The following is a 22,167-nucleotide window of genomic DNA, read 5'->3' on the forward strand; positions in this document are numbered from 1 at the left end:
ATGCTGTCTGGTTTTCTATGAGTGGTAAACCCTTCACCATTGCTTTCCTATGCAGCAAATTCAAACCGACAAAGTTGAGATGTCCAAATCTCAAGTGCCATAACCAGTTTTCATCTTTTACCTTTGCTTGAAAGTTTACTTGTGTGACAGCTACCTCTTGTCTTCCATCTTCTTGTGAGTTCATAGATAGTTGTGCTTGTGCACCTTCTTTCTGTAAATCTGATATTATTTTAAGGGGAAACATTCTATTGTCTGTCATCTGAACCCTTGCAATCAACTATCTGCTTGGAGGCCTATCCAAAATTGTGCACACATCATTTTTGAAGAAGACATTGTAGCCTTTCTGCATGAGCTTTCCAACGCTTATGAGATTATGTTTCAGACTGGGGAGAAAGTAAACATCAGAGATGTATTTCTTCTCCTCCTTCTTTGTTAGGATATTAACTCTACCTTTTCCCATGACAGAGACTTTGCTATCATTCCCTAATGTCACTTCAGATTTCACACTTTCATCTAGATCAAAAAACATTTCTATGTTTCCTGACATGTGGTTGCTACACCCTGAATCTAGATACCATATATCACTCTCTTTTTCTTATGCTATATTACATGCTAAAAACATGTTATCATGGTTCTGATTTTCTCTTGTGAAATTTACACTTGGTTTGCTAGTAATGTCATATTGCTTCTTTCTACATTCATTTGCATACTGACCATACTTTTCATAGTAATGGCATTGAACTTGAGATTTATCATACCTCTGACCTTGTGCTTGATTTTGGCTTGGGCCTTGACCTGGATTTTGATTTTTGCCTCTTCCATTTGAGCTTGAAGGGTTTCTTCTTCCACCTCTATGTGGGCTTCTTCCTCTTCCTCTAGCATATGATCTTCCTTTGCCTCGACCTTGACCAAATGATACTTGTGTCTTGAAGGCATACTCCAATGAGGAGCTTGCTGCTCTATTCAGTCTATGTTCATGAGAAATTAGTGATGCATTAAGCTCATCCAATGTGAACTGTGAGAGATCGTTTGTCTCTTCTATGGCCACAACAATGGCCTCAAACCCTGCTGGTAGACTTCTCAAAACTTTCTCAACTATTCTTCTTTCCTCAAGTGTCTCATCATGAGACCTGATTTGAGTAACCAGCCCACATACATGTGTAAAAAATGAGTCTATATTATCAGACTCTTTCATACAAAGTGTTTCAAAATCTCTCCTCAACATTTGTAGCTTTGTTGTCTTAACTTTTTCCATGCCTTGGTAGGTTGTCTGCAGGATGTCCCATGCTTGCTTGGACTTTGTTGCTGCTGCAACCCTTGGGAAAATACTTTCATGAAATACTTGAAAGATATAAGATAGGGCTTTTGAATCCTTTTTCCTGTTGTCCCTTAACACATCTCTTTCTTGTTGAGATAAGGCATTGTATGCTGCTGCATCTGCTGGTTCTTAAAAACCATTCTCCACCAAATCCCAAATATCTTGAGAAGAAAACAGGGCCTTCATTGTAATAGCCCAATAATCATAATTTTTGCCATTAAACTGAGGTATTTGAGGATTAGTCAAGCTTGTGCTTGATGTTGCCATTTCTGAGTGTAAAAACAAACTTTCTACCTGCTGGTAAATATGATAAACACAATCCGCGCTCAAAACAATTTTCACTGTTAGTAAAAACACTTGTTTTTAAACTAACAGATTTTAACCTACTCTAATACCATGTTAGTAATATTTGGCGAATTTAATTTTCATTTTCGTGGAGGGGAGAGGTAGAGAGTTATAACTTTCATGAAGCTACTTTCACGAAACTAGGTTCGCGCACCGTGCAGCAGATTTCGTGGAGCTACCTTCGTGAACCACGAGCTTAATTTCCCATACTTGGATTTCGCACACCTCGGAACTATTCCAGAGACTTAATGAATACTCACAATAAAAATAACAAGATAGGTTTGGAGAAACACACTAAAACTTAGTATTCATTTCTTAAACATGAAAATACATCTACATGAGACTGCAGCTCATTTACAAAATAAAATAAAATTTTACAGAGATTTAAACTTACACAGAGTAACACATAGTAAAACAGAGTAACTGTTGTTTTCACGCACCCACCAAAAATTGCTCCACCATTTTCTCCACAGAGACTTGCGCTCTTTTCTTACTTCTTACTCTCTAACCTCTCTACACAATCTAACTCTTACAAAATGACTTTTACATTCATATATAACTCAACATACAATTTTACATTTAATTCATGACAGAGCGAAATTAATTTTGATGTTGTTGTTGAGTGTGATCAGAGTCGTGCAGGTGTTTCTGGAGTGTGGGCAAGGTTGTTGAATTAATGCTTGCCCATATCTGTTTACCTAAGTACATAAATTATTTAAATGCCTTTGCTGGGTTTCTGAATGGTTCACGTCTGACTTTAGACCTTCTATCTTCACACTGAGATGCAACCTGCAAAAATGTCTTCAAGCAGAGACGCAACCTGCAAAAGTGTCTGACATGTATGGCTGCAAAAGTGTCTGACATGTATGGCTATTGTTGGGTTGTTTATTGCGGTGGTTGGGATTATTATTTCCAACATATATTTCATCAACAATTAGACTATTTGTTCGATTAGCTCTAAATAAGCCGACATCATGAGATATCAGTTATCAATCTCTAAGATATAGCGGACGAAATCAGACTATTTTTCTCGATTAGCTAAAAGTACAAAACCGATATCTGAACTAAATCAGAACCAATGAGAGAAAGCAGTGTATGAAATTTAACCTCATGTCAATTACGGACCAATTAAAATGCCTGGCAAAATCAAAGATGATATTTGACCTCAACAATACAATGAAAGTCTCTCTCGGCCATCCATATACAACATCACAGACATAACCTTAAAAATACTTAATCTGAGTGATTGTGTATAGTATCAGAAATCCAATTTCAATATTTACAAACTATTGCAGTGAAGATCAGAATTGGATGAGAATGCTCTACAAAAGCCGAAGCTAAACATTTTTCCTTCCCATGAAAATATTATCCTTCAGATGCAAAATATCTCAATAAGATTGAACTCCTCACCTCTGCCTAGGTAAGTGCTCAGAGATGTGAGCCTGTGGCTGCATATTACATTCCTCACCTCTGCCTGGGCAAGTGCATAGAGATGTGAGCCAGCAGCTGCATATTACATTTAGCAATGGTATCGGTGAACAAGCACATATCTTCGGGGCTATTCTCCTCAGACAGGTGCGCAACATATGATTCGATCACCAGCACCCCTGCCTTCCTGTCCGCATCACATATTTTGACAGTGGAACAGTATAAGATCTTCCTCAGAAAAGCTCTGGCTGGAATTGACATACCCATAATCAAAGTAATGAACTTACATCTAAATATCACCAAGTTTCCACTGGAAAGTGTCGAGAGAAGTCACTTTAGCAGTTATGATGGACGATTAAGGGAATGCGAGGCAGGTGGTTACAGATCAATGATTTGTAAACACGTAATGAGCTTCTCTTTAAATATTGCCATGTTTCCATTGGAGGGTAGTAGGTACAATGAAGTGCATGCAAGGAAAGTCATTACAAATGAACAAGTAATTGCATTCGATGCAGGTCATTACAGATGAACAGTTGAACAAACTCTATTAACCGATGTAAACCAAGAAGTCAGTTTAAATTTCAATAGATGAACAGTTGAATAAACTATTAACCAGCGTAAACGAATTCAGTTTAAATTTCAATCGATGAATAAACTGTTAACGAGTGTAAACGAATTCAGTTTATGCCAGAGTGGTGCAGATTATGCCAAAGTGGCATGGGAGGGGAGTTCAATTCAGAGGGAACGCCTTACGACGTAATTAATACAATTATAATAATATAATTATAAGTTAAATTGAGAGATTTAAATTAATTTAATGTAAAGAAATGGATTTTAATATTTATTATATATTAATGCAGTCATATAAATTACATAACTGATAGATGTTTATAAGTATCAAAACACTTATTTATAATACATCTCATATTATCAAAAATAAAAATAAAAAGTAACTATACTATTATGATTGGAATTAATATATGAGTTAAACATATATACATTTAAAAAGAATGTATAACTAGAAAATCTATATAAATTAAATGGATGGTAAATTTCAATAGTCATCAATACAAAAGAGACACTAAAACACTTCATAATATATTTCACATTGTTAAAATTAAAAAAATCATAAAATTAACTCAATTATAACTTTATTTAAAAAAAATTCCCAATGGGGTGTTTTTTCAAGATTAATGGGATACCCCATAACAAAGAATGCATTAAATATTAGGGATGGTGTGGAAACCCCCATGAAAGTTAAGACATGTGAACGTTAATTTCATTGGGTCATATGGTTTATGAGGAAGGGATTCCTTCAAGTAGATGTGTCTATCTGCAAAAGTGGCAAAAAAAGAAAATTCCAGGTCCTCCATTGCCGCAAGCCTAGCTAAGGGAAACTTCGAATGTGGTGATGTTTATCCATAAGAGTTTACAACTATTTGTAAGCTTCCCTACTATACTTTTGGGTAGCATTTTGGGCAGGGGAATTATTACCCTAACTTTGTATCACATTAGTTGGGTGGGAGAAATTATATTGGTCAACAACACTCGTAATCCTTTGCAAACGATAATATGAGGGGGTGGTATCTGTGATGTAGGATATAGCTTCTTGGACACACTTTATTCCTATATTGTTTCTAGCTACTTGGTCGCCCTCGAGGCTTTTTCATCGAAATTTGGAATTGTTTTCTAATTTTGGGTAATTCACAACCCTTTATCTCTTTATCATTCTATTTATAACGTTCCTATTTGAGCCCTAATATGAGATTGAGGTGATTATTAATTGGTCTTGGTTGTATTTCTTTTCCTTTGATTGCACCTGTGGTCTAGCACTCCCATCTTGCGACGCACTTTTGTTTATGCATCCTTCTAGTTGTTTTATGAGGTGTTGTTATTTTGTCTATGGTCAATTCCTCCTAACCTCGTCGCTTACCTCATCTTGCTAGCCTTTCTAGCCCTTTCCCTAGATTTGGCTAAGACAAGCTATCCTAGTAAATCTCACGACTCTATCACATTATATACTTGCACAACTTGTTGGTATTGACTATCCCTATTGATCATGCAAAGGAAAATAATGAGAAGTAGATGGGGAGGGTGTGGTCACAGTCCTCATGGATGCAACTAAGCCGAGTAGCAGGCTCAAGAGGTTGCTACTAGCTATCACTCAACTCTTCCCCGGAAACAAGGAAGGAAATTCACCAATTGGAATCCATTGTAGCTAGGGAAAGAAAATCCTTTTCAGACTCTAAAATACTAGAGAATATTTCTACTTGGATTCCTAACCCTAGATATAATATAGGACTATGGAAGCAATACTTCCATGCCTTTTCTTTGTATTGGCAAATGATGACCCTGTTGGGCAAGGTACTGAAGGATAAACAAGAAGAATGATATAACATTTTTTCCAACCAGGAAAATGTCAAAAGAGTCCATAAGAACCATAGAGTTTGTTTAAAAATAATGCGACATGTGGCTGGACCATACATAGTTTCATCTTCATTAGGAACCTACTCCTCCAGCGCCTCTGAGGGTGAGGGGCAAAGTTCTAGCACTTGTTATCTCTTCTCAATCTTGACTACCAACATGTTGGTTTTTTGTTTTCTATTTTATAGTATTGTAGGGGATACTTTAATCATGTTAGAACTACTGAAACTTCCTCAATTTTGGACAAACTAATCTATAGGTAGGAGGTCAATAATATATGTTTCTGCTTGGTAGATCAGGCCCACTTATAAGTGATATGTTTATTCTCATGGAATGGATGATGTATTTATCTTGAATGACTATCGGGAAATGCAACTTCCGCTTACCAAAAAATACTTTATTTTAAATTATTAATATATAGGTTAAATATATATACATTTGAAAAAACATGGAACACGACTCTTATCCATGGAGATTTATCTCAACTTTATTATGGAGATTCTTAATCTCTAAATAGTCTTTGTTGCAATACCATGACATATCAATAACATGTTCCTAAGAAATCATAACTCATTTTAAATGACACTTGTTTATATGACATCTTTTTAACTAATCAATTTAATTAAAAGATAAGAAAAAACCATAACTACTTTGGGATAAATCTCACCTTTGAGTTGTGTAAACTACTAAGAATATTCTAAAAAATTTGATGGAGGTTAAATCCCTACCATCCACCTAATAATTATTGATAATTAAATTAAAAGTTTGGATTCCCAATTCCAAAATAGACATGCCTATCAACATGACAATATTCTTAATCATGAAGATCACCCCCCACTTTACTATGGAGATTCTTAATGTGTAAATACACTTTGTTACAATACCATGGGCCAATACCATGGTTTACAAAATAGTACCACATGCCCACAAAAACATAACTAAGTCATGTTCACATACCACTTACTCATATGATATTTTTGAATTAATTAATTTAATTAAAGGACAAAAATGGCATAACTACTTTTGAGATAAATCTCAACTTTTGATTTGTGACTACTGAGAATATTTTAAAATATTTCGTAGAGGCTAAATCCCTACCATCCACTTGATAATTATTGATATTCAAATTAAAAATTTTAAAACCCTACACCAAAATAAATATACTTATCATTATAATCATTACAAAAAATCAATATTTATTTTAAATAATAAAATTATTTAAAAAAAAACTATATAAATTTTATTAATAAATTTGAATATTTAATATTTAAAATGAGCAATAATGTTTCTAAAGTCCAATAATAATAATAATAATAAAACCTATATATAAATTTTATTAATAAATTTAAATATTTAATATTTAAAATGAGTAATAATATTTCTAAAGTCTTAAACAAAAAGAAATCAAATAAAAGGGTGAAGAAAGAGCAAAAATAAAAAGAGCCGAGAGAGAACTTTGCTAAAGGCGCAGAGAGAATTTAATATGCATGCAAGAAAATGATTAAATAATTTAAAAAAAAATAGATTAAAGTGTATATATATATAATTTTAAAAATTTATAATAATTACAAATTTTTATAGGTTTATGGAGTATCAAGTAGACATTGAAAGGTGTTTTTGTTAAGTTGCTTCACAAGAATCATCTGACTAGAAGTTGCTATGCAAATGTTATGCTATTTAGAAGTTGATTTTTCAGTTTTCACCACCATAATTTGAAAGGATGCTAGGTCATCCTCATTATTCATGAAAAATGGGCTAGCCATATGATTATGAGGGAGAATACTCTAGAAGAGTCTTTACTGTAACTAAGGGTTGAGGTTGCCAAACTTAACCACTAGTAGGCTATAAAGTTGTGTTATAACTAGGCCACTAGGAGGAAAAGGGGTTACATCTTTTCAAGTGCATTTGTTCCATAGTTAAGCAAAAATAGCCAAGAGGGATAGGAAATATAAAAAACAAAGAGAATTTTTACATTGTAGTAGCCCATGAGCCGCAAGCCATACTTCTTTGTTCTAGAAACCATATTTCCATTCAAACAATGGGAGTATAGTAGCTTCACCTTCCAATTGAGTTTGCCTCCCAAAAGGGTTTTCCCAAGTCCTATCATGTGTCAAATTTGTTTGTGAGATTTTATTTTTCCATTCTCTATTGTCGGCATAATTTTAACTCGTATGCATAGCTATTAACAGTAATCTACAGATCTATAAATCTAAATAGATATAAAATTGTAATAGTGCTTATTTTAGATTTTTAAGTATAGTTTTATAAAATCTATTGAGACAAACTATTTAATAAATTATCCAAAACAATTTACAAATCAAATTTGATATAACCTTGATCCACAAAATAATCTCACAAATCATAAACAAATTAACAAACTAAAAAAATATAAACTAGTTAATATTAATAATAAAAATAATGGTTTGTAGATTTTTGTGGTGTGGTTTTTGAGATTCTCCGAAGTCTTCATTTTTATGTTGTCTACATTTCGAGTCTAGAACAAGACTCATCCTCATGTTTGATTCTACAAATAAGAGAAATGAGAGTTATAAATATGATCTGGTATGTTGTCAAGTTGAGAAGCCAACCAGCTCAAGATGAATGATCACTTTTAATTTAAACAAATTTTTATTTCAATTCATTTTTATTATCTTGTTATTTAATTAATAAATTATTTATTAATAAATCTTTCTATGATACTCTATTTTATTTTAATAATAATTTTTATGGATTAATGTTTAAATTTTTATTTCAATTCATTTTTATTATCTTGTTATTTAATTAATAAATTATTTATTAATAAATCTTTCTATGATACTCTATTTTATTTTAATAATAATTTTTATGGATTAATGCTTTAATTATTGCTAATATATTTTAGTATGAGTTATATTATACTCAATTAATATAAATCTAATCTTGATATTATTAATCTCATTACTACATTTATGTTTTCAAATTTTTGTACTAAGTTTTTTTTGTTGATTCTTTAATAAATTAATTTTAATTAAATTTTATAATTTATTTTACCTTTTATTTATTGAAGAGAAGTATTAATATATTAATTTATTAATATTTTTATTTTTGATTTATTTAAGCCTATGTTATTAGTTTATTGATAATATATTTTAATATGAATCTTAACTATACCTAATATCAAATCATGTTACTAGATTATATAAGTAATATTATTTAATAATACTTAATATTATTTTTAGGGGTAAGAGAGGGGTGGAGCTGGGTTAATGAAGGATTGGGTCAAAGGAGGGAGGGGTTCAAAAGGGGCAGGGTTAAAATTCACAAGGGGAGGAGCATGAGAGGGTGATAGGGAAATTTTAGGAGGAGATGGGGAATGTGATATAGGAGATAATTGGTAGGGGTAGGGGGTGAAGGTACGGGAATGATGAAGAATGGTAAGGGTGATGTGAAAGGGAGAGAATTTTATTCATTGCAAGGGAGAAGGGAAATCCAATTTCTACTAACTTCCAAGCCTCCATCCCTATTGAGGTTGTACGGGTGCTTGATGATTTGAAGTGCCTCCCGCACTTTACATTTAAAATGATGTTTTACATAGGCAATTATCTTTGTGTCTTCAAGGCATATACGGTGGTTTGTCTGTCCTGCATGCTCAGCTAAAGCTGAAGAACGAGTTCAGGCTTAAGAGCATGGTGCAGATATCTAAAATGAAAGAACTCAACTTAAAGAGCATGGTGCAGATATCTGAAATGAAAGAACTTGTTCTTCAGCTTTAGCTGAGCATGCAGACAAGACAACCCACCATATCTATCTTGAAGACACAAAATTCATTGCGAATGAAAAATATCATTTTAGACGTAAAGTGTGGGAGGCACTTGAAATCATCAAGCACCCATACAACCTCACTAGGGATGGAGGCCTGGAAGTTAGCAAAAATTGGATTTCCCTTCTCCCCCGCAATGAATAAAATGCCCTCCCTTTCACATCACCCTTACCATTCTTCATCATTCCCACACCTACACCCCCTACCTCTCTCAATTCTCTCCTATATCACATTCCCCATCTCCTCCTAAAATTTCCCTATGACCCTCTCATGGTCCTCCCCTTGTGAATTTTAACCCTACCCCTTTTGAACCCCTCCCTTCTTTGACCCAATCCTTTGTTAACCCAACTCTACCCCTCTCTTACCCCTAATAATAATATTAAGTATTATTAAGTAATATTACTTATATAATCTAGTAACATGATTTGATATTAGGTATAGTTAAGATTCATATTAAAATATATTATCAATAAACTAATAACATAGGCTTAAATAAATCAAAAATCAAAATATTAGTAAAGTAATATATTAATACTTCTCTTCAATAAATAAAAAACAAAACAAATTATAATTTAATTAAAATGTAATTAAAATGTAATTTATTAAAGAATCAACAAAAAAGCTTATTACAAAAATTTGAAAACATAAATGTAGTAATAAAATTAATAATATCAAGATTTATATTAATTGAGTATAATATAACTCATATTAATTTATATGAGCAATAATTAAAGCAATAATCCATAAAAATCATTATTAAAATAAAATAGAGTATCAGAGAAAGATTTATAAATAAATAATTTATTAATTAAATAACAAGATAATAAAAATGAATTGAAATAAAAATTTGTTTAAATTAAAAGCGATCATTCATCTTGAGCTGGCCGGCTCCCCAATTTGACAATATACGAGATCATATTTATAACTCTCATTTCCCTTATTTGTAGAACCAATCCTAGGATAAATCTTGTTCTAGCCTCGAAACGTAGACAACATAACAATGAAAACTATGGAATATCCGAATCTAGAATCTCAATAAAAATAACTAATAATAAAAATAACTAGCCAATAATCATCATATATCATAGTAAAACTCTATATAAAAATATCAAAAGAAAAACCATTAAGATTGATTAAAGTAACTAAACTTTAAAGTAACTAAACTATTTTAATTTCTAAATGAAAATTATATTACTTCAAAAATTGTAAAAGAGTTATAATAAATAAACATCTAAGGGTTATATGAAGATCATCATCCTATGAAAGCTAACAAGCCTAGCATATGAGCATTTGCGTAATAAGTGAGGAGTTTAGGTCCTACATCACATCAAACCTAGTGTTAACATGAATCACTAGATCATTTTAAAATGCTCCCATCTCAATGTTTTTTTTGTGCATGGCTACATTTTACCTGTGATTTGTAAAAATTCCCTAAAATATCCTATAATTGGACGCAACGGCAAGACATTCTCTTTTCCAATACCATTTTAATATCAACTCAAAATAAATCATAATCATCATTTTCTTGATCGGATCTTTCTTTCATTATTAAACATTGAAAGAAAACTAAACAACTCAAAATATTTCATGTAAAAAATAATGAAGCCTTCCCATATGTTTGACTTCCATTTTAGGAACTCCCTTTAGAGTAACATGTGCCCCACTTCTTCTCAAGCCAAGAGAGCTAAAATGGCACTAGGTATCTCATATGTCCATATAGTACACAAACCTTTAATGACAGTTAAAATACTTCTACTCCACTATTAATGTTTCCTCTATGATATTACATGTAAAAGACGTTGACTTCCATTTTAGGAACTCCCTTTAGAGTAACATGTGACCCACTTCTTGTCCAGCCAAGAGAGATAACATGGCACTAGGTACCTCATATCTCCATATAGCACACAGACCTTTAATGATAGTTAAAATACTTTTACTCCATTATTAATGTCTCCTCTATGATATGTAAGAGCTAACATGGCACTAGTATCTCATATCTCCATATAGTACACACACCTTTAATAACAATTAAAATACTTTTACTCCATTATTAATGTCTCCTCTATGATATTACATGTAAAAGATGAAATTTAAAATTTAAAGAAGTAATAGTATCTATATTAAATTTAATCTAGATATGAACCATATATATCTATATGTATTCTTTCTTGTATTAAAGATATTCAAAGAAGTATTATTTCTTATACCAAAGATATTCAAAGAAGCCGTAAATGCACCATATGGATTTTTCTTTCTTCCAAAGATATTATTTCTTAAAAAAGCCCTTTCTAATAATCCCTTATCATGGTAGTAATCCAAGTTGATCTTGAGGGGAAGTAAAATTCCATATGAGCCTCTATCCCACATCCTTTCTTTCTTTGGGACCCTTATTCTCTTTAGGAAGAAATTTTGAAAAGAAAAAATCAACCGTAGGAAATTCACCTCAACGCTATGAATTTTATGATTTTGAAGGAAAGCCTTGAACTTCCTTGAAAGACAGATGAATAATAATTATGTTCTTGAAAATCATTATATTTGTGTCCATGAAGTTTCAAACTTAAAACATTTATACAAGGAGTCCCTGAGCAACTTACCTATCACTATTTGTTTTATGCCCCTTTAGCTATACAATAGTCCATCTCAATTTAATGTATCTAATATTTTTTCCATTTAAAATGAAAATAAATTTATTTTCACACATCTTCTATAGGATATATTGTTCTATCTACCACCAACATTTTATAATATTATTTGTTGAAATTTATAATTTTTTTAACTATGTTAATTGATTTTTAAGATAAAATCTTTTCACATTATCCTCATTTCAATCCACTAAATGACTAAATATCTTGAAAATACTTTTCAATATTATTATTTTATTGTAAAATCTATATTAAAGTAATATATCAATATATACTATGGACACGGTATGTCAACTGAGGAAGAGGTGGGAGGGTACAATAGCTTTCCTCTGGCACATGATCAACAAGATTAAATTGAAATGTGGACCTTTCATCTTTAGCTCCACCATTTCATGCATTTAAGTCAGCTAAAGTGGCAGTTCATACATGACAATTCAAAGGAGGACACATAGTTCCATAGATGTCGATTAGTATTGGTGCATCATATAGGTAGATATAGATGGTTCAAATAAGGTTAAAAGCAATAGAGATGGGATGAGGTGGCTAGAGTCCCTATAGATAAATGAGGGTCAATTTCTCCTCTTGATGAATGAGTCATTGTTTAGCCATAATATATTAAATAAGGTGTTCTCCTTCATTCCTTATTTGTTTCCTTTCATATTTATCTATTCCATTCTAGTAACATCTATGCTCTGAGTCTTTTTCCAGTTATGTGCATTCTCCTATGGTGGTATGCTTTGCATGGAAAGGGGGTTCCAAAAGGAAAGGATGGGATTCATTGTCTAATCCTGAGTCTACCTCTTTAATTCATATTGGTTGGTCAAACTCTATTTTTTTAGTTCACATTCCTCTATTGATTTTTGTTAAGCTAGTATATGTTTTTAATCCTCTCCCCAAGCCCCTATCCTTCTCTCTTAGATCCATATTAACTATAGGAATATTGGTTTTAGTATCAGGGATTATTTCACTCTAGTTTATCCAAAGGAAAGAAATTAGGAAGGGCATTCTCGATACCAAGTCCTTATGAAATTTGGGGTTAGAAAGAATTTTTAGGGCTTCATTCACAATTATATCTCATGGTATCTCCACGAGGGTTCCGCAAAATAGTCCTTCATGGATCCCTCTCTCTATAACCCGTCTATGAGTTATATTGTGGTATCTTTATACAATATCCATATACTCTCCCCTAGTTGTGTGATACATCCTTGTTTCCTTTTTATTCCCTTGACAAATGGTAGGGGTGATCATTGTCATAGGGGATGATAAGATGTCTTAGGGCCCTCTACATATAGAGCTTAGAGGGATGTGAAGAGGTTAACTTTAATTTATCATAACACCACTCCTTTGGTTGTCTAGTAAGAGATTAAGAAGGAAGAAGATGGGATTTGGGTTGAATTTTGGAATTTTCCAATGAGGAAGTGCTTGCACGGGTTGGGAAATGGTCATTCACACATGGACAATAAGGACATGTAGTACTAAATGTATGTAGGCTATTAACATATATTGGTAGGTAAAAAATATAATAGTATGAGTTTTGGTCGAGTGATCAGAGGACCAATAACAAATTCTTCTATGTTTGGATGAGACCCAAAGGCCAATGAAGAAATTAGATAAGAAAGTAACAAATATGGCTTGTGCACTAGAAAACTAGGAGTCTATGGCCTTAAAGGATGAAACCAACCAACCTGTAACCATTAAAGTGGACTCACTCTCTGAATAATCAGTGATATTGTTTAATTTTGACAATTTATCTAATTTTCTTCTAAACTTTTTAATAAAATGTGGTAAATGTAATGTTAGAAAAACTAGTAAAAATAGAATTAGTACACAAAATTGTTTTAATTTCTATTTTGATTTTGAATAGTTCAAATAGACAAAATCAATTTCAAAATGTGTCTAATTTAATTTCCTCAGTAACAAACCAATCATATATAAACATTAATATATAATACTTATGTAGTTCGATTTAAAACCAAGAACGATCTAAAATGAAGAAAAACACATCATTACTATGTAGCTTGATTTAAAACAAAGAACAGTTTAAAATACAGTTAGAAAGAAAAATATAAAAAACAAACATCCGTGCATGGCATACTTAATGGAATTTTACTTTCAATAAATATTGTTTACTAATAAAAGTAAATGGTTGAATACGTACTTCTTATACATATGACACATTGAATGTTTTTTCGAATAGTGATTAAGGGCTGATCATTTGATGGAGAGGTGGTTGTGTTTTTTTTTTTTTTTTTTTCCTTTTCTTAATTTTGAATTTTGAAATTTCACATATCAAATAAGGTTTGGTTTACAAGAATGTTTGTATATTTTTATTATATATAATTAAATTATAATTTCTAAAGTAAATAAATTAAAACTAATAATTATGGTTTATATATAATTAAATTATGATTTTTAAAATAAATAAATTAAAATTAATAATTATGGGTTAAATTTTTAAATGATTATAAATTAATAAAAAATATTATAATAAAAAAATCAAATATATATAGTAATTTAGAAGAATAATTATAGTTTAAATTTTCAAATAATTATAAATTAATAAAAAAAATTATAATATAAAAATCAAATATATATAGAAATTTAGAAGAATTTATGATTAGGTTGTTTAAGGGTTGATTTTAGTTGTTACCATTATGTTTTTGAGCATTAAGACTTGTTTTTTTCTCCTTAAATTGGGTCACAACTATGAGATTAAATTTTGGATTTCTTAATTTTCACATATTCACATCATGTGGATCACCAATTGAGGTGTCCCCTTAGGACAAATCATTATATATTAATAAAATTATTTATAATTAAAAAAATAAAATAAAAAATAAAAAATCTTTATTCGCATTTGATAAGTAAGTGATTTTACTGAAACTGGTCATAAGTTGGTTAATAAGGTTGGTCATCAATTTTATTTGATAATATTCCAAATATTTATAAAAATAAAATATATTGTATTAAAAATTAATCAGATAATTTTTTTTTGTAAAATTGTATATATGATATGATGATGATGATGATTAACACCTAGTAAAATCAATACTTTCTATTAGACCTTAAAAAGATTATTCAAAATTCTTTATTATTTTATTTTTATGTATAAGAGAGTGTTTTTTATTTTCAACATTTTTTTGTATGATAAAGTAATTAACAAACACTTCTATTCAATATTATTTTAAGTTTATCTTGAGTGATAATGAGAAATGATTATCATCCTCACAACCCAAATTCAATTTTTACACATAATATATAAAACTTATAAAATTCTATTTGGTTATAAAATCATGAACATTATAAAATATCTTATCCCATAAAATAAAATGTTTTGTTATATATATATATTCCTCACATCATGATATTAAGTTCAAATACCTAAGACACATAATATGTATTTTAATTATTTAATATTTTCTAAAGGAACTTATCATTACCACGTGATGAAGTCAAGATCGTTCTTTAAAAGCAGTTTTATCAGGATAAACATTATTTATTAAAAAATTCTTATTTTTTAAATAAATAAAACATAAGTCATATCTCCATTAATATATTGATATATATGTTGTGTTTGTAAATGGTAACATGATATTAAATTCAAATGTTTGATACATATTATAAGTTAATATTTTTTATTTAATAATTTAATATTTTCCAAAAAAATTTGTGCATTGTAACATCCTTAAGATAACTCATCGTAGAATCAAAAGTTACGAATCAGTTATTAAACTAATTTTTTATAAGATAACTCATCGTAAAATCAAAAGTTACGAATCAATTATTAAACTAATTTTTTATTTAATAATTTAATATTTTCCAAAAAAAAATTGTGCATTATAATATCCCTAAGATAACTCATCGTAGAATCAAAAGTTACGAATCAGTTATTAAACTAATTCTTTGTAGTTGTGAAATTGAATGGGAATCCCAGGCAAGAAACAAGGAAAGTCTCCCACGCAATGGGAGGGGGAAGCTAGTCCATACTTCGGGTGAGCGTGGCTTAAGCTTGCATGGAGTATCAGAGCTAGCAGTGGCCGAAGCTTTTCTGAAATGGCAGCAGAGACTCCTTTGCACTTGATGTCTACTCTGACTTTATGAGACTTCCATTTCCCCATCCTCACTCTCACACGAGTCTGCAAATCCAGGTCTAGTTTGACTTTCCCCTTTGACTGTGCGGATTTCAGATTCTTGGCATCGGAGGAACTAAGGGCCAGGTTTTGACTCTTACGATAGACTGTGGTGTTCTTGGTCCCATGAAAGAAACCAGGGATGGAGCCGTCTGCCAGATCTACGTCACCCAAGGAAATTTTCACAAAAAAGGGATCGTAATAAAAGCTTACCTTCTTGTTCGGATTCCTTGCATCTACTTGCAGTACAAACTCATAGTTGAGGTGGGAATCTTTGGTGACATTGAATTTGGGGATCTGCACTGAGCTCACTGCAAAGCTGGGCTCGTGAGGCCTGTAGACGATCCAGATAACCAGTGCAATGATCCATATATTGGAGCGCAGAAACATTCGGCTCTTCGAAGGGCAGCCTAGAAACCCATTGGGAAGCATATTAAGGTTCAATTTTATAACTTAGTTCACCAATGAGGATGATATCCGGATTGGAATGGGGCACATAGTGTTGTGGCGTGGTTCCTTGTTATTGGAATTCTGCAATCGTGCTATACAGCAAGTTTATCAGCTATTCTAACAGCCACACGTTTAGAACCAACCCTTAACGACATCAACAGTATAGTGGCCAGCAGTCTAAAAATTGGTTAGTATATATATTTGCAATATTAAAAGATAAGTAACTTGCTCCCCTTCTAGCAGGAAAAATATATGTTTGTTTTATTTGGGTATCTTATTAAGTATTTCTTACCAGATATAGATAACATATGCATAATAGTATGCACTAAAAGATTAAATATTTTACATGTTTTCTTGGTGAAGAAAACATGTTAATGCATGCAGTAAAAGATTAAATATTTTATATGTTTTCTTGGTGAAGAAAACATGTTAATCCATGTAGTTAAAGATTGAATATTTTATATGTTTTCTTATGTTTTCTTGGTGAAGAAAACATGTTAATGAATGCAGTGAAAGATGATTAATTTATATGTTTCTTGGTAAAGAAAATATGTTAATGCATGCGGTAAAAGATGATTATTTTATATGTTTTCTTGGTAAAGAAAATATGTTAATGCATGCGGTAAAAGATTGAATATTTTATATGTTTTCTTGGTAAAGAAAGTATTTTAATGAATGCATATAAAAGAAATAGAAGTTAAGTTGGATTTTATTGAGAAATGATATATGCTTTATTGCATTGGGATACTAGCTAATCTCTAAGTTTCTAGCTAATGATGTGTTTCTAGGCACATAGATATTCATTTCTATAGTTTCTTTTCAGAAAAAGAGTGCATACTTCATGTATGAAGATGAAGGCTTTTATGAGAGTTTTTTTGAAAATAAAAATAAAGGTTCTTTCCTTTAAAGACACATATGAATAGCGTTCATACAAGAACCAGAATCCATACTCGTTTCATGAAAAGACTATGTGCATTGAAGTAAAAATAATTGTGCTAGGAAAAAACACATGTTGCATGCACATAAGGGTAAGGGTAGTGATTGTGACTTTGGAAATATGAGTCTGTGTGTACAAAGAGAACGTGATCATGTTAACTTTCTTGAAAATAATAATCTATTGAAGAGATTGTCTTGTTAGATGAGTTGTGTTGATTTCTTGATTTTAATGCGTAAAAGGTAAGTAAACCTTGTTGTTGTATCTTGATTTTTATGCATAAAGATGGATATCTTTAATAATTTCTTGAAAGAGAAGCTTGAGAAACCCTCATATAGGAAGATAGAGAAATGAGGTTATAATGACTTCCTTTAAGAAAGAGGTATGTGGTTTTTTGTATGAAATGATGGTAGTATTCTAGTGAAGGGAATATGTGTTGCATACATTAAAGAAGGGTTAATATGATAAGCAATGGTATGAACAAGGAATAGTCATTGTGATATGGAGTTATGTTCTTTTCATGTTAGAGAGACTATGTTGAGTTCTCGAAAAATAACTATGTGAAAAGAACGTATGTGCTTAAGCATGGAAATAACAATTTATTACATGTACGAAGATATAACGAATGTGTTATACGTGTTAGTAGAACTAATGAGTTAGAACTCTTAAAGAGAATTATGCATTAGTGTAAATAAACATTGTGGAGGTCAAACAATATTTACTTGGGTGTATGTACTAGTTAAATAGTATGTCATGCTTGCTCATGCATATGAGTAGATGCTAAAAGATCTCTTTTAGAGGTTGATTACTAATTCATTATTATGGTATCTAATCTTGTTGCCAAAGCTTGTTGACGACAACATTGACAGGAAATGATGGCGGTTGGTGCCAAAGAAAAGTGATGTTAACATAGTGGCAGGAAAGTGATCAATGGTCCATGCAGATGAGTTCGAGTTGCAGGAACATACATTGCTAGAACAATCATGCCACAAGGAATGTTGTATGTGGCAGTATGTAAGTAAAAGATTACATGAAAATTGTATTAGCTTTTAGCTAGTTATGTGACAACTTAATGATAATTCATTGTAATGATTTTATAACAATGGTTAAGGGATGGAATCCCTTATAAGCCATTGAGTGAGGGGTGAAATCCCTCACGAGCGTTTAATAAGAAGATTAAACGTTTGCTGGTTTTCACCCTACGGGGTTTCCAAGGTATATCGGTGTTCAATGGTGTGATTGCCTTTAGTGTTAGTTGGATGATGTTGAATCCTTGATGATGATGTTTCTCTATTTCGATGTGACAATCATAATGTCCTAGTACGTGATTATTTAATATGGTTAAGGAAAATCATAAAATGGACGAAAGGTTCATGAGACAGTTTATGTTATTACACTACCACAGTGGTGGTTAACGGTTACGCAAATGCTATGCAACTTACTATCTTCTATTGCAATTTACTTTATGTACTAATGAACATTATATTTAATGGTTAATGAAGAATGTGGAGTTGTGAATTGGATAATTACTTGCGGGTAATTTGTATAAAAAATTCTAACTCCTTGCTTTTACATGTGAGGTTACCGCGGTACATTACATGCATCTTCACAAATCAGGAACCTTCCTTAAAAATAGATTTTTTACCATAAATATTATTTATTTAAAAAATATAATTTTTAAGTAAAAAAAATAAAACATATTTTTATTAATATTTTTATTTATATGTTATTTATTTAAAAAATATAGTTTTTAAATTAAAAAAATAAATCATATTTTTATTTATATGTTGAAATTAAATTCAAAACCCTAATACATAATATGTAATTTAATATTTTTAAAAGACACTTATTGTGCATTATTACATGATAAGTCAAAATCCTTATTTAAAGATAATTTGATGGAGTCAAAATATTTATTTAAAAATAATTGTGTGATATAGTCATAATTTTCAAATCAATGCAATGTAAACAAAATTTCCCTCATTGAAATTATTACACAATACAAATAAATTAGCTAATTCAAGTTAAAATCATTGCATCATTTAAAGAAAAATGTATTTATTTAAAAAATATAGTTTTTAAATAAAAAACTAAATCATATTTTTATTAATATTTTCATTGAAATTATTACACAATACAAATAAATTAGCTAATTCAGGTTAAAATCATTGCATCATTTAAAGAAAAATGTATTTATTTAAAAAATACTAGTTTTTAAATAAAAAAACTAAATCATATTTTTATTAATATTTTCATTAAAATTATTACACAATACAATTAAATTAGCTAATTCGGGTTAAAATCATTGCATCATTTAAAGAAAAATGTATTTATTTAAAAAATATAGTTTTTAAATAAAAAAACTAAATCATATTTTTATTAATATTTTTATTTATATGTTGAAATTAAATTCAAAACCCTAATACATGATATGTAATTTAATATTTTTAAAAAACACTTATTGTGCATTATCACATGACAAGTCAAAATCCTTATTTAAAGATAATTTGATGGACAAAATTTCCCCATTGAAATTACTACACAATACAAATATAGTCATAATTTTCAAATCAATGTACGATGTAAAACAAAATTTCCCACATTACATTATTACACAATACAAATAAATTAGCCAATTCAGGTTAAAATCATAGCATCATTTTTAAAAAATGAAAAAATAAAAATAAATAAATAAATGTAGCATAAAAATAAATGGAAATATGTAATATTGAAACGAATCCAACATAAATCAAGTTTTTATTAATTTATATTTATTTTTCAAATAATAAATTAGCCGATTCAAGTTAAAATAATTGCATTATCTTTAAAAAAAAATGAAAAACAAAGTTATTTTAAAATAAATGTAGCATAAAAATAAATGGAAATACGTAATGTTGAAATGAATTCAAGTCAAGTTTTTATTAATCTATATTTGTTTTTTAAACTAATAAATTAGCCAATTCAGGTTAAAATCATTGCATCATCTTTAAAAAACAAATGAAAAAAAAAATTATTTTAAAATAAATGTAGTATAAAAATAAATGGAAATATGTAATGTTGAAATGAATCCAACCCAAGTCAAGTTTTTATTAATCTATATTTGTTTTTAAAATGGGTAAGTTTAAGTAGTTTGTAATTTATAGAGATATATAATATTGAAATGAATGTAATATAAATTAGGATTTTATTAATTTATATATGGTTTTTCTAAATGTATGATTTTAAAGAATTTATGATAATATTTTTAAATAAATTTATTGTATATTATCATGTGATGAAATTAAAATTATTTTTCAAAAACAATAATTATTGAAAACATTAAATCATTTTTTTAAAATCAAGTTAAAATTAATATACTATATAAAAATATAAAATTCCTCAATTAAAAATATTGCAAAATACAACTAAAATCAAACAACTTTATATTAGAACCATTTTATCAATAAAAACAATAGAAAGATATTATCATAAAATGAAAGTCATATTATGAAAATAATATTAAAATATATATATCATCATAAAATAAAGTAATATTATGAAAATAATATATATTTATATATATATATATATATATATATATATATATATATATATATATATATATATAATATTATATTATATTTTATTTGAAATCAATACAACTTAAATTTAAACCAAACAATTGTGAAATTAATATACTATAAAAGAGACTTCATGACTGCACTAGTTAAAAATTAAAAACCAACGACTCCATGTTAGATGAAATCATTTCATCTTAAAAGTGAGCATAAAAATGCTATGTTGGAGAACTTATTAAGAAAATTAAATGAAAGTAATATTAAAATGTATATATGTAATGTTTGAAATCAATATAACTTAAAAGGCTAAACAAAATCATTTTGAAATTAATATACCATAAAACAGATTCCATAAATGCAATGTAAAAGCAATGACTCCATGTGAGATGAAATCATTTTATCTTAAAGGTGAGCATAAAAATGTCATGTTGAAGAACTTATTAATGGAATTTAAATGGTTAAACAAAACAATTTTCAAATTAATATACCATAAAAGAGACTCGATAAATACACTGTAAAAAAATAAAAACCAACGACTCCATGTGAAATGAAATCATTTCATCTTAAATGTGAGAATTCGTTAATGGAATTTATGGAATTTAATGGTCATATTTATCGTCCATAATATACTTCAATCTAAATGTTTTTAGATATTTTTATGTAATTGAATGTTATTTGTTTGATGTTATCTAAAATGTTTTATATATATCTATATATAAGGAATTCCAATCGTGCTTTTCGATGTTTTTAAAGTATTTAATAAAAATCAACCAACTAAATGGATGAAAAAACTAAGAAATTATGTTTTCTCGTAAATTTTTAGTATACTAGCATTTGAAAAAACCAATGAATACTCTAGCTGATTTGACTTAAAATATACTGGAATTTGAAAAAAACAATAAATACTTTAGGTAATTTGACATTTTTCAAGGTATCGAGATTTAAATTGCAAAGGAAGGAAAGCGGTCCCTTTTAATGAGAATGCAAAAAGGGAAATCTGAGATAATTCTCAGGAATTAATGAATTAAAGAATTTGATTGCGTTTTTAATCGGGATTTTTTTGCTAATTAAATTTTTGGATAAGTTAAAAGAATTTAGTTTAAGTTGTATAGATCATGATTTGTTTAGGTTTAAGTTTCT

At 29.5% G+C, this 22,167-nt stretch overlaps 1 pseudogene; it reads right to left on the bottom strand.

The window, feature by feature from the left end:
- Positions 1-15,832: 15,832 nt before the first annotated feature.
- On the bottom strand, positions 15,833-16,518 carry LOC149219115 (uncharacterized protein At1g08160-like; annotated as a pseudogene).
- Positions 16,519-22,167: the final 5,649 nt, after the last annotated feature.

Source organism: Pinus tabuliformis, chromosome Q, assembly GCF_031772625.1.
Source record: "Pinus tabuliformis cultivar Carrire ecotype Pingquan chromosome Q, CPIR1, whole genome shotgun sequence".
Classification (NCBI taxonomy): domain Eukaryota; kingdom Viridiplantae; phylum Streptophyta; class Pinopsida; order Pinales; family Pinaceae; genus Pinus; species Pinus tabuliformis.